Raw genomic sequence first — 13,202 nt, forward strand, 5'->3', positions numbered from 1 at the left:
TCACAGAATTACAGCATTTACTACACAGTAAAGTAATATCAACACTTTTTTTCTTTTTTTTTTTGAGACAGAGTCTTGCCTTGTCACCCAGGCTGGATGCAGTGGTATGATCTTGGCTCACTGTAACCTCTGCCTCCAGGGTTCAAGCGATTCTCCTGCCTCAGTCTCCTGAATAGCTGGGATTACAGGCACACACCACCACGCCCAGCTAATTTTTGCTTTTGTTTTGTTGTTGTTGTTTTTGAGATGGAGTTTCGCTCTTGTTGCCCAGGCTGTAGTGCAATAGTGTGATCTCAGCTCGCTGTAACCTCCACCTCCCGGGTTCAAGTGATTCTCCTGCCTAGGCTCCCAAGTAGCTGGGACTTCAGGCGCGCGCCACCAAGCCTGGCTAATTTTTATATTTTTCGCACAGATGGGGTTTCACTATGTCGGGCCAGGCTGGTCTTGAACTCCTAACTTCAGGGGATCCACCCGCCTCGGTCTCCCAAAGTGCTGGGATTACAGGCATGAGCCACCGCGCTGGCTGTAATTTTTGTATTTTTAGTAGACGAGGTTTCACCATGTTGACCAAGCTGGTCTTGAATTCCTGATCTCAAATAATCCACCTGCCTCGTCCTCCCAAAGTGCTGGATTACAGGCATGAGCCACTGTGCCTGGCCCAACGCTTGTTTTCCACTCCACAATATTGATCAATCCATTCATTCCAGAAGCAATTACTGAGTATAAACCACCATGTCAAATGCTGGGAGTATAATGGGCACAAATAGTCCCCCTGAACTACTTGTGAACGGGGGTCTTATGTTTTACTCATATTAATTTCATATCCTTACTTACAGGCAGTGTTCAATAAATTTGGTTGAATATACTTCATTGCTGTTTAACTAGTAGGGTCTAAGTAATACGAGGAAAAGAAACAAACATGCTACTCTACATGCATGTATTAGGGATGTGGACATGAAGACTAAAATGAACAGGCTAAAAAAAAAAAAAAAGCTACCTTGAGTGTACCTGAATGACTCTTCATCAAATCCCCAACTGTCATGACCAAAAAACAGTTAACAACACAGTCACAAAAAATATACCTTGGGTTCCCTTTGGACCAAACACTACTAACCACTTCCCTCCTAATCCCCATCTTTTTTTTTTGCTCAACCAGTGAAGAAATGGGTAGAGCTATAGGGAATCTTAAGCAAGATGACTAAATCACCTTGCTAAATCTAAAGAGAAAACAATACTTATTACTTCTTGAGTGTCAATTATATGCCCAACATGGTACGAACAAATTTTACATGCATTATTACTAATCTTCACACTAACCTTGCCAGATGGGTATTAACTTCATATGACAGACAAACTGAGGCTTGGCCAGGCTGAGTAACTCACTTAAGTCCACAGAGAAAATTGTGGAACTTGATCCAAACCCAGGTATCTAGGTGTCTCTGTCCTTTTCTGGATTGCATCTCTCTCCTTCCTGATGTTGCTATCTCCATCCTCTCCCCATTCCAATCCATCCTCTATGCTGTTCCCAGTTGTACCCTTCTAAAACACAAATCTGGTAAGTTTACTCTCTGTTTAGAAAAAGAAAAAGACAGGATGTAGCAAAAGAATCAAGTCTGAAAGATGCTGTAGCAGGATAATTCCTGTGGGTTTGTAGCTCTTTAAAATTAAACAAACAGGATACAAAGAAGCTATAAAAATCACATTGCCTTAGTCTCAGCTTGTGTGTGTGTGTGTGTGTGTGTGTGTGTGTGTGTGTGTGTGTTTTCCTGGCTCTGAACTTTGTTTCGCTGCACTGGTTTTCACAAGAATTTCGCACAGCCTATCCCTGGAAAGGGTGGGACAAATCTAACAAAACTCAATGGAACACCATCCCTTCTTTATAAAAATAAATTCCTTTCCACCACTACTAACTGCCAGACAATAGATGTCTTTGTTTTCATTCTGACTCTGAATTTTAGGGTTATGTCTTTGAATTATTTTAGTGGGCTAAGAGAATCGTAATAATTTAAGCTTTCTGATTAATTTCAGGTTAGATTAAAAAACCAAAACCAAAACCAAAAGAATCAAAACAATCATCTTGGGTCCCTACTTGCACTTAAAGGCAAGAAAAACTAGCTTATCTAAAACTCACTTTTAGGCAAATGTGAGCCTACCATAACTGTGACAATTTACTTCTTTAAACTATTAAATCACTTTTAGTTCTAGATTAACTAAAAAAGATATATGAATTAAACAAATACAGGGAATTATAAAACAAAATAAGACTTTAAAAATACTGTTTGTAAGTTGTAATCTTTTTGCATTGTGTTTAAGTAATAACACAAACATTACCATCTTAGCTACGGAAGCGTACAATTCTGTGTCAATAAATACATTTACATTGTCATGCAACCATCACCATCATCTATCCTTAGAACATTTCCTTTCCTCCCCAACTGAAACTCTGTGCCCATTAACACTAACTCCCTATTCTCCTCCTCCTCCAAAAACCACTATTCTACTTTCTGTCTCTAAGAAATTTACTGCCCTAGGTGCATCATATAAGCAGTGGAATTACATAATATTTATCATTTTGTAACTGGTTTATTTCATTTAGTACAATGTCTTCAAGGTTTACTAATATTGTAGCATGTGTCAGAATTTCCCTCAAGGCTGAATATTTCATTGTATGTATACCACATTTACCCTTCAATAAAAGTAAGTTTCAAAATAATTATAACTTTGTAGGATCTTTAAAGGGGTGAATATCAGGTGTTTTCCATTACAGTTCCATGAGGTAGACATAAGCAGCTCCATATTTTAAAATGGAGTTTCTGAGGGTAGGCTACTTAATCTCTCTTTCTCAGAGACTTGGGATATCCATGACTTTCTCACCCCAAAATTCATACTCTCCCCACTGTATCTTGATACTTCATACTTCTAAGGAAAGGTACAAGAGGTAAGAAGTGGGGATGAAATGTGCATAAAACAATTCATTTAACTCTGTTAATTATGAGTGCGATAATGTTGACACTTGAAAAAATAAAATCTTGCCAATGGTTTTCTCATGTTCCTGTGGATGTATCAGGAAACACAGTTTAATTTTTTCCAGAACTCTACATATGCTGGCTTAATGCCATTTCAACACAGTATCTGTGAAACCAAATATTTAAATTGTTGTTTGGATTCCCTGGGAACACAGGGAAAGTTAGCTTAATGTTAATGTACGACTCCTTCACAAGGTCAGATTATATTCCCGACCTTGCTAGTATGGGTTTTAAAAATCATTCTTTACTTTTTCTGAACAGATTTCAAAGTATAATTTACATTAGCATTTAATAAATGTAAAAATATGAGTATTTTTAAGCAATGCAGGGTTAGCCAAAGACTTTTCCTCTTTTTAGGAAGTTAGTCAATATAGTTCTTTCTCATCTACAATTAAGAAAATCTGGCCGGGCGCGGTAGCTCAAGCCTGTAATCCCAGCACTTTGGGAGGCCGAGACGGGCGGATCACGAGGTCAGGAGATCGAGACCACCCTGGCTAACACGGTGAAACCCCGTCTCTACTAAAAAATACAAAAAACTAGCCGGGCGAGGTGGCAGGCGCCTGTAGTCCCAGCTACTCGGGAGGCTGAGGCAGGAGAATGGCGTAAACGCGGGAGGCGGAGCTTGCAGTGAGCTGAGATCCGGCCACTGCACTCCAGCCTGGGCGACAGAGCGAGACTCCGTCTCAAAAAAAAAAAAGAAAGAAAATCTATTTAAGTAAGCTATTTACAAAAAGAAAAAGAAAAAATCTATTCCAGTTAGAATATGCATCTGTTTACATTCAGATCTAAAATGTATTATTCACTTCTCTTTAATCTACATGAATTTAACACTAAGCAAGCAAATCATTCAATAGATGATCAAAGTCTAAGATAAATGCAGTAATATAATTTGTGTTTTCTATGACCTGTTTGATTTTCAGGGGAATACATGTAGGCAACCATAAATGTTTGGCAGAAGATACATGTTTTCTGTGCCTTTCAGTATGCTGTCTCTTATTATCCTTGATGATTGTTAAAATATATTCCCAAAGCTGGTCCAAAGGTAGTGAGTTATCTCAATTGTTCAGTCAGTAACAGAACAAACTCCTTGTTCTACTCTTTTCTCCCTTCTCATTACTACACTTTACTAGTCTTAAAAAATAAAATATATTCCCAAAGAAGGATTCTGCATATCATTTCCTTAACTGATATAAGATCATCCTCAGAAAATGGAAAACAAAATTATAAACCGTAAGTTGTTTGTTATAGTTACCAAAATGTATAAATAAGGGAAAACGGAAGAAAGTTTTAAAACAGTCAAATTGTTGTTAAGGTTTGACTTAGTAACATTATGTTAAAGTTACCACAGAAACTCATTTGTTAATGTACCTTCAGAAATGCCAGATTTAGGTATAGAGAAAAATTTATTTCCACAAAGACTTACAGAACCCAAGTAGTAGTAGTTTATAACACAAATGCTGACACAACCTTAACAGGAAATACATAACAACTATGCATTAATTCTTGGAGAGGTATACAATTAAGAAGATATATTTCTCATACTTTACAGACAAATACATACTATTTAATGTCAGACAGGAGCTTAAAAGTAGGATTAGGGCTTTATTTTACTGTATAGTGATCAGAAAAAGGGATTTAGGTGGTAAAGTCTGATGGAAAACAATCTTCAAAAAATTCTGAGTACTTCAGAATATTATGGTTGATTTGGAAAGAGGAGGGAAACTTCCAGGCCAAATTCTATAAACTAATGTGTTCAACACTTGCACACTTCCATATTTGGTCTTTGCACATGAAGAGAAAGAAGGCTATTAGGGTCAACGTGAATGGTTACAATGTAAGCTTAAATGTCTATCCAATATTGTTCTGATTTACAAGGTTTCTAAACAATAATGATCTCAGGATCAACACAAAACTGAGAGGGGTTAGGGTGGTAGGGACGACCAGATAACCGGTTTATGCTAAAAAAAAAAAAAAAAAAAAAAAAAAAAAGCAACAGCTGTGATGTTTATATGGTGTTTTTTCAGGTATACCTAGGGGCATCAAGTCCTGAGCCTTGAAATTTTTTTTGCTGGGATCTAACTATGGAAACTCAGTAAAACAAGGCAACTACATACAAAGCACCAAAATGTCATGCTAAACTCTGCTTTATGTACATTAAATTCACTTCTTAAATATTTGAGTTCTATCTCCAAGAAAGATTATTTAACAAACTATAGGAACGATCCCTGAAGTACCGTCTCGCTAAGAAAGATTATTTAGGCCACGCGTGGTGGCTTACTCCTGTAATCCCAGCACTTTGGGAGGCCGAGGCAGGTGGATTACCTGAGGTCAGGAGTTCGAGACCAGCCTGGCCAACATAGTGAAAACCCATCTCTACTAAAAATAAAAAAAAAAAATTATCTGGGTGTGGTGGCGCGCACCTATAGTCCCAGCTACTCGGGAAGCTGAGAGGCACGAGAATCTCTTGAACCTGGGAGGCGGAGGTTGCAGTGAGCTGAGATTGCGCCACTGCACTCTAGCCTGGGAGATTGCAGTGAGCTGAGATTGCGCCACTGCACTCTAGCCTGGGAGATTGCAGTGAGCTGAGATCACGCCACCGCACTCCAGCCTGGGCGACAGAGTGAGACTCCGTTTCAAAAAGAAAAAAAGAAAAGATTACTTAAGAGTGTTGTCACGCTGTCACTTTGCAAGGCCAGGGTGGGAGGACTGCTTGAGGCCAGGTGTTTGATAACAGCCTGGGCCACATAGTGAAACCCAGTCTCTACAAACAATAGCAAAATTAACTGGGTATGGTGGCAGGTGCCTGCAGTCCTAGCTATTTGGGAGGCTGAAGCAGGAGGATCACTAGTGCCCAGAAGTTCAAGGTTGAGGTGAGCTATGACAGCATTACTGCACTCCAGTCTGGGAAAGAGAACAAGACCCTATCTCTTAAAAAAAAAAAAAAAAAAAAAAAAAAGTGTGTTGTATTCATTTATTCCACATGCTTGAGAAGGCTAATGATATCTGATTATATTGAAATTACAAAGATAACATTATGGGCAGCCTATGTCAGAACCTTAGCACACCAGTGTTTTTACAAAGATACTCAACTGTAGCACCAATTTAAACTATTTTCTGAAACCTGTATTCAAAGGCTCCTTGTTAAAACTAGTGGGAAATAATGAGACCTCCAAAGGAGGCTTTCCTTTAGCTGGAAATATACTGAATAAAAAAAAGACTTATTTAAAAGAAGCTGGGCTACAAAGTTCAGTTAATATATTGTGCGGAAAACCATGTCCCCTCATGTAGATAAAGTGCGTAACACAATTCTCTCAATATGCAGCAGAAAAGGTAGGAAACAGGTGTCTCTGTTCCCACTACATTACTACACCACTTGTAAACTGCAAACAAAATCCTATGCCAAAAATACCAAAATGCACGCAGCTGACAGGTTAACTTTCCAAACAAATATATACCTATTAATGTCAATGCGTTAACTGTAAACTGAATTATAACACTGAAACAATTAAAAGAAAGAGTGGCCGGGCGCGGTGGCTCATGCCTGTAATCCCTGCACTTTGGGAGACTGAGGCAGGTGAATCACCTGAGGTCAGGAGTTCAAGACCAGTCTGGCCAACACGATGAAACCCCATCTCTACTAAAAATACAAAAAATTAGCTGGGCGTGGTGGAGGTAATCCCAGGCTGAGTCAGAAGAATCGCTTGAACCCGGGAGGCGGAGGTTGCAATGAGCCAAGATTGCTCCAGCCTGGGCAACAAGAGCAAAACTCCATCTCAAAAAAAAAAAAAAAAAAAAAAAAAAAAGAAAGAAAGAAAGACAGAAAGTGCACCACAACATGACTATAACTCAGTTTTTTTTGTTGTTGTTTTTTTTAAATGGGAACTGGCAATATGCCTATAACTCAGTTTTTTGTTTTTGTTTTTTTTTTTAATGGGAACTGGCTGTGTCACCCAGGTAACACCCATCATAGCTTACTGCAGTCTGGAAATTCTCAAGTGGTCCTCCCACCTCAGACTCCCAAAGTGTTGGGATTACAAGCATGAATCACTGTATGCCACTAATATTTCAACTTTATGAATCTGAGTTATTATCTTGAATTCAAGTTACATGTGAATTTTAAATGTTACCAATATATACAAATCAATCATGGATTGAAATTTTATTAATACAAAGTGGTCTACAAAGGAAGATTTATAAAGACTTCTCTTCCCTATTTTGTTTTGTTTTGTTTGAGACGAGTCTCACTCTGTTGCCCAGGCTGGAGTGCAGTGGCCAATCTCGGCCCACTGCAACCTCTTCCTACCGGGTTCAAGCGATTCTCCTGCCTCAGCTTCCCAATTAGCTGGGACTACAGGCGCCCGTCACCACGCCCGTCTAATTTTTGTATTTTTAGTAGAGATGGGATTTCACCATATTTGACAGGCTGGTCTCGAACTCCTGACCTGGTGATCCGCCCGCCTCAGCCTCCCAAAATGCTGGATTACAGGCGTGAGCCACCGCACCTGGCCCCTATTTTCAGTTTTTATAAGTAAGTTCTAGTTAAGTCTTCAATACATATTAAAGAGCACCTTATACAAACTTGAACTAAGGCAACAGGTCCTTCGTTTAAAAAAAATGTTGGATGAGCCATCCTTGGTACCTAAGCTTTTTTCCCAACTACTTTTCAAACATCAGTTTAATGTTACAAACACAATTCCATTCACCTTCCATTGTTTTTTTTTTTCCCTTCCGAAACAAAAACAGCTGGAAACTCACTCACTGTGTACTTACTACTCCAGGCACATGTTTGTAAATACATGTGAACGGAAATACAAAAGGAATTGTGAAACCCTGTCCCTAACAGGTTTTTTTCCCCTGATAAAAAGCCAACGAAAGTCAAAAGGCCTCAAATTCAAGTTGGAACATGATTTAAAACTAACGGAGCACTAGTAGCGGGAACACTAGTAGTATGATCACTCAACACGGTCTCCTAGGACATTTGTTTCCAAAAAAGAATTCTCGAGTAACCAAAGATATGCAGATGCGTGAAACGCAGGAGCAGATGATAAACAGTCTGGATGTAGAAGAGTAGAGACCAAAGTACTACCAGGCAATGGACAGCGAACTCATGAAGTCTTGACGTTATTCTTTGGTTCAACACGTAAAACCGTTAAGGGTGCGGATAATCAAAGGACACAGCGATGAGGTACTGGGGTAGCTGCTTCAAGATGAGAAGACTGGGATGCCAAGGACACTTTAATTGCAGACGGGGAAATGAGACAGAAAGACCAACCTGAGATGGCAAAGCGACAGTGAAAACTAGCAAATCTTTGAAATTTAGGCGCAGCCCAGGACAGCCTGAGGCCCAAGGTAGCTTAAGACACAGATACTGGCCTAGTGGGCAATGGGGAGAAACTGAGGCGGGGGGGAGCGGCTGGATTCCCAAATAGGACCAAGCCTAAAACATTAAAGTCAAGACACAAACCAGCTTTGCAGAGGGACCAGAGGAAGGGCCAAATACGCAAGACTCAGAAGACCGGCACCCACCCAGACAGGGGGAACCGGTTTGGGCAGGGGCTCCCAAGAGCGGCCCAGCCTGCGCATGCGCCCTCTCCCCTCCGTCGCAGCTCCCCCTCCCCCCAATCACGGCTCCCCTCAGAACTCGGCCCGTCGAGGGAGCTGAGCGGAGCTCCACTGGCCCGACCCCGCGGGATGAGAAGACGGCTTGGCTCTCCGCAGGGGCCGTCGAAAATACCCCTGGGGTTGGTAGGTAGGAGAGTGGGAGGAGGAGGAGGGGAAACGCGGCCCTACCCGACCCGCCGTCTCCTCCTCCGCCGCCCGCCGCTCGCCGTCCCGGAGGCTCCACCGCCTGGGCCTCCCAAGCCGCCCTTTCCCCGCCCCCCCAGCCCCTTACTCACGTGAGAGCGACTTCTTCCGCCCTCCGCCCCGCCCCCTGCCCCGTCTCATAGGTCCGCGACCACGACGAGCGACCCTATTGGCCCAATACCGGGAAGCGAGGCGGAGCTTCCTCTTTCCGAGCCCCACCTGGGTTTTCAGCGCGCCTCAGGACTGTGCGCCTGCGCGAAGTGCACAGGCTGTGAGCTGGACTTCGGCTGCGCTCTGTATCTGGAGTTGGACAGGCGGCCGGGACTGGGGAATATAGAAGCGGACTGGGTAGTACCTGTTGAGCCGAACAAAGGGTACAACCTCAGAGTACTGGTGCTTGAGCAAGGAATCCCCCTGCTCATCTTTCATGTGCTGCAAGTCCTGTTTGAAAATCAGTACTTCACAGCGTAATAAAATTCACTTGGCATTTATTGAGGACGCACGGTGTGTCAGGGACTGTGATGGGTCTTTATGTGGCTATCTCATTTCAGCTTTACCACAAATCTGTGAGAATGGTACGATTTTTCTCATTTTATAAAGTAATTTAGCTTTATAAAATGAGTCTAGACCAGAATCCAGTCTAGAAGTCAAAACTTCCAACTGCCAAGTGCTAAAACCACTGGTACAGCATAGCTGCCTAAAGGCATTTAAGGCTCACAAGAGGACAGAAATGCACAAGGTTATATCAGATTGTGACTCAAAGATGAGATTTTTATTTTAATATCATTCAAAGGTGAAACACAGCAACAGCAATATAATGAAGTTTTTAAAGTCCCTGTCCTCAATGAATGTACAATGTAGTGGGGAACAAAAACAATGATTATTAAAGTGCTAGTTAAGTCTTATTTTTAAAGAGACCCTATCTTGTCCAGGCTGCAGTGCAGTGGCTATTCACAGACGATCATATCACACTCCACCCTCGAACTCCTGGGCGCAAGCTCTCCTACCACCTCAGCTTCCTGAGTAGCTGGGACTGTATGTAGGCATGTACCACCGCACCTGGCTCTTAAGACGTGATAATTCATAAAATAATTCTACAGCCTCTTCCTTACTCTTCCCCTTTCTTTATTCCAACTGGCATATGCTCTTTTCCTGGTGAATGAGTCATCTACAGTGTTTTCTGGTGGATAATGAATGCATCCCGATCAACCAGAGAAAAAACAGTAAGAAAAAGCTGTGTTCTGTTGCAATCCCTCTGTGATTTGTCTAATACAACAGAAGTGGCTGTACCCCTGCAGAAAAAGAGTTTCGCTTCCTTTCTCCTTATATAGTTACAAAATATCCATTTCAAGATATTCAAAGAATAAAGTATTAGGGAGAAAGTAAAATCCCCTGAACTCCCAACAAAACCACTTTTAACGTTTTGGTGCCCATACTTTCATGTATTTCTTGATTCATGTACACCCCAAATATTTATGTAAATCTTAACATACATTTTTAAATAAAATTGTACTACACAATCAATACAACATGCCTTGGAGAATAGAGACAAGCTAAAATAAAATTTTTTCAAAAAGCATTGCATTAAAAAAAATTTTTTTTAATTACAGGCTCATGCCTGTAATTTTAACACTTTCGGAGGCTGAGGTGGGAGAATGGCTTGCGCCTAGGAGTTGGAGACCAGCCTGGGCAACATAGTGAGACCCTGTCTCTATGTTTTAATGAAAAACAAAAAACATGACATTCCCAGCGCCAATGTTAATACTTTAGAGTATATCCTTCTGTGTGTGTGTATTTTTTTTCAAAATGAGATCACTTTAGTCATCTCCTTTTTCAATTAAAAATATCTACCTTATTTCAGTACATTTTCTTCTCACCTAATTCCTAGATCACATTCACATTTTCTGTCAACCTAAAGTTATTTTTACAGTTGGCTTTCTTAAATGAGTAATATTACAGGAAAATTTCCTCTCATACAATACCTAACTACAATCAAATATTCTGTTGACCAAATTATATTTTTCTACAACCAGTATTCCCAAATCAGTATCCAATTCAGGACCATAAATTCCATCTGGTTACCTCCCTTGACTTTTTAATTATGGCACTTAAAAAAAAAAATTAAAAGATTCTTGTTCACTGTAGAAATCAGGCCACTTGAAGTGCAAAATGTTTTTATCTGAGTGGTTGCTTCCTCATGAAGTCATTGAGCTTGTTCCTACAAGCCTTGTATTTCTTGAACAAGAAAGTTATATTTGAAGACTCAGTGGATTCAAGTCAAACATATCAGACTAGTACACCTCACAAGTGACAGGTCATACTTCATGTTTCATTATATTACATACAATGTTATGAATCTAACCTGTTAGATGTTATGTTAGATACATAACATTGTATCTACAATAGATGCAACATTTACGGAATCTTACAGAATTATGCTAATATTGACCACTGGATTAGTGATGATATACATGTTGTTTTTATCATCTAAGTCATTTTAAAAATAAACTATAGTCTGTTTCAATGCCTACCAATGCTATATGTCGATATCCCATTCACAGAAAATGAATTTTGGTTTCCAAATATGCTTAACTTTTTTTCAGTAAGTGACTTTGTACCCAAGAAAATGTGGTTACAGTATATGAATGGAATGTGGGGCTGGTGTGAAATAAAGCAATGTGGTAGGCTGGAGCCAAAATAGGAAGGTCCTTGAATGCTAAAATAAGGAAACTGAAGTTCACTCTATAGACACACGGGTGCCCTTGGATATTTTAAAGGACAGTGACAATATTAGATTTGGGTTTTTTTTAAAGATCACTCTAAGTAAAACTAGAGCAGGGAAAAGAGGAGGTTGATAAAATAGTTTGGAAGCTGCCTGAGATGAAGAAGGCTTGAGCTAAGGAAGCAGGGGGAAAGAAGAAGGAACAGGGTTCCATGGGTATTTAACAAAGAAATATATTCAAATTTGCTGGTTCCTTCTTCGGCTCCTTCAAATCTGTTTTTGAACCCCTCTATGTAAATTTTTCATTTTAGTTACTGTATCTTTCAGGTCCAGAATTTCATTTCAGCTCCTTTTTTTTTTTTTTTTTGAGAGAGAGTCTCGTTCTGTCACCCAGGCTGGAGTACAGTGGCGCAATCTCGACACACTGCAACCTCCAACTCCCGGGTTCAAGTGATTCTCCTGCCTCAGCCTCCCCAGTAGCTGGGATCACAGGCACGCCACCATGCCCAGCTAATTCTTGTATTTTTAGTAGAGATGGGGTTTCACCATGGAGGCCAGGCTGGTTTCGAATTCCTGACCTCATGATCCGCCCGCCTTTGCCTCCCAAAGTGTTGGGATTACAAGCATGAGCCATCGCGCCTGACCTCAGCTCCTTTTTATTTCTCTTTAATGATAGTCTAATTTTATTCATACATTGTTCTCCTGACTTTGTTCATGTCTTCCTTTAGTCCTGTTTGTTTGTTTGTTTGGAGACAGAGTCTCTCTCACCTAGGCTGGAGTACAGTGGCATGAACTTGGCTCACTGCAACTTCTGCCTCCCAGGTTCAAGCGATTCTCCTGTCTCAGCCTCCCGAGAAGCTGAGATTACAAGGGTACGCCACCAAGCCTGGCTAATTTTTATATTTTAGTAGAGACAGGGTTTCACCATGTTGGCCAGGCTGGTCTCAAACTCCTGACTTCAGGTGATCCGCCTGCCTTGGCCTCCCAAAGTGCTGGGATTACAGGCGTGAGCCACTGCGCCCAGCCCTGTTAGTTCTTTGAACTACTTCAAAATAGTTTTAAAGCCTTTGTCTATTAAGTCAGATATCTATCTTGGCTTCTGTGGAAATAGTTGGAGTTGATTTATTTTATTCTTCTGAATAGACCATACTTTCCTGTTTCTTTCTATGTCCTGTGATTTTTTTTCTATTTTTGAGATGGAGTCTTGCTCTGTCACCCAGGCTGGAGTGCAGTGGTGTGATCTTGGCTCACTGCAAGCTCCGCCTCCTGGGTTCACGCCATTCTCCTGCCTCAACCTCCCGAGTAGCTGGGACTACAGGCACCCACCACCACGCCTGGCTAATTTTTTGTAATTTTTAGTAGAGACGAGGTTTCACCGTGTTAGCCAGGATGGTCTCGATCTCCTGACCTCGTTATCCACCCGCCTCGGCCTCCTAAAGTGCTGGGATTCCAGGCGTGAGCCACCGCATCCGGCTGTGATTTTTTTTTTTAATTTTATTTTTCAGCTAGAGATGGGGTCTGTATTGCCTAGTAACAACCAATTAAGTGGGACTACAACCACATGCCTTTAAATTTTTCTACAATCAGTATTCCCAAATCAGCATCCAATTCAGAACCATAAATTCCATCTGGTTACATCCGTTGACTTT

The 13,202-nt window shown here is 40.9% G+C and overlaps 1 protein-coding gene across 19 annotated transcripts in view; it reads right to left on the bottom strand.

Moving 5' to 3' along the window:
* Positions 1–13,202, bottom strand: part of RABGAP1 (RAB GTPase activating protein 1) — a 175,632-nt gene that overhangs the window by 156,805 nt on the left and 5,625 nt on the right. For 9 of the 19 annotated variants that reach the window (XM_065530111.1, XM_005580825.3, XM_065530110.1 and 6 more), the window contains exon 1: positions 8,817–8,890. The exons of 7 other annotated variants lie outside the window; for them this stretch is intronic. The gene's annotated coding sequence lies outside the window, so the exon portion shown is untranslated. Of the gene's footprint in view, positions 1–1,317; positions 1,540–8,816; positions 8,891–13,202 lie in introns of those variants that run through there. 3 more of the 19 variants (XM_074016619.1, XM_074016617.1, XM_065530109.1) reach the window with 1 other exon arrangement.

This window comes from Macaca fascicularis, chromosome 15 (genome assembly GCF_037993035.2).
Source record: "Macaca fascicularis isolate 582-1 chromosome 15, T2T-MFA8v1.1".
NCBI lineage: Eukaryota > Metazoa > Chordata > Mammalia > Primates > Cercopithecidae > Macaca > Macaca fascicularis.